General features: G+C 60.4%; 1 pseudogene; it reads left to right on the forward strand.

Moving 5' to 3' along the window:
* The window catches only part of LOC103582808, a 5,276-nt pseudogene extending 4,641 nt beyond the window's left edge, over positions 1–635 (forward strand).
* The last annotated feature ends 612 nt before the right edge of the window (positions 636–1,247 follow it).

Here is a 1,247-nt window from a genome sequence, read left to right on the forward strand (position 1 = left end):
GCCCCAAGTCGCCCAGCTCGGGCAGCGGCGGCGGCCCCAAGCCCTACAAGTGCCCCGAGTGCGACAGCAGCTTCAGCCACAAGTCAAGCCTGACCAAGCACCAGATCACGCACACGGGCGAGAGGCCTTACACGTGCCCCGAGTGCAAGAAGAGCTTCCGCCTGCACATCAGCCTGGTCATCCACCAGCGCGTGCACGCGGGCAAGCACGAGGTCTCCTTCATCTGCAGCCTGTGCGGCAAGAGCTTCAGCCGCCCATCGCACCTGCTGCGCCACCAGCGGACTCACACGGGCGAGCGGCCCTTCAAGTGCCCCGAGTGCGAGAAAAGCTTCAGCGAGAAGTCCAAGCTCACCAACCACTGCCGCGTACACTCGCGCGAGCGGCCGCACGCCTGTCCTGAGTGCGGCAAGAGCTTCATCCGCAAGCACCACCTGCTGGAGCACCGGCGCATCCACACGGGCGAGCGGCCCTACCACTGCGCCGAGTGCGGCAAGCGCTTCACGCAGAAGCACCACCTGCTGGAGCACCAGCGCGCGCACACGGGCGAGCGGCCCTACCCCTGCACGCACTGCGCCAAGTGCTTCCGCTACAAGCAGTCGCTCAAGTACCACCTGCGGACCCACACGGGCGAGTGAGCGCGCGCCCNGGGGGCGGGGCGCCCCCCAGCCCCTTTGCTGTGAGCCCCCCTCTCCTTTCGTCCTTCCTCCCATGGACTCGGGGTAGTGAGACCACATCGCTTGCTGCCGTGTTTCCCCGGGGTCGCAGGGGGGAGGGCGTGGACCTGGGGAACCCCTTTGGGCTGTTAATTTCCTTGACAATAAAATGGATGAAACCAATCAGCACGGGGGGAGTGATTTGGCCGCCGGCCACTCGGAGGGGCGGTGCAGGGCCATTTAGTTGGGGATAGAACTTTATAATTACCTTTTGGATACTGTGGTTCTATTTGATAACAATAGAGTAATTTTTAAAAGACGAGCGTTTCCTGTTTGCCGTTTTTGTTTGGTTTTGAAGGGGAGGGATTGAGAAAATGGCCCAAGGGACATGTGCCTAGTGTCAGTTGACAGGCTCTATTGAGTCTCTTGTATGTGCACATTCTCCATTTTGGGTGGCAAAGGAGACATCCCACCGATTATAACGTGGAAAAGGAGAGACTGGACTGACAAGCCTGAAGTCAGAAACGAGTCTAAGGAAGGGTGTAGACGGTCGCGTGTGCCCTGGTGTCTGCGAGAACCGTGAGAGCTGAGGAC

The sequence above is a fragment of the Galeopterus variegatus genome, unplaced genomic scaffold, assembly GCF_000696425.1.
Source record: "Galeopterus variegatus unplaced genomic scaffold, G_variegatus-3.0.2 Scaffold17983, whole genome shotgun sequence".
Taxonomy (NCBI): domain Eukaryota; kingdom Metazoa; phylum Chordata; class Mammalia; order Dermoptera; family Cynocephalidae; genus Galeopterus; species Galeopterus variegatus.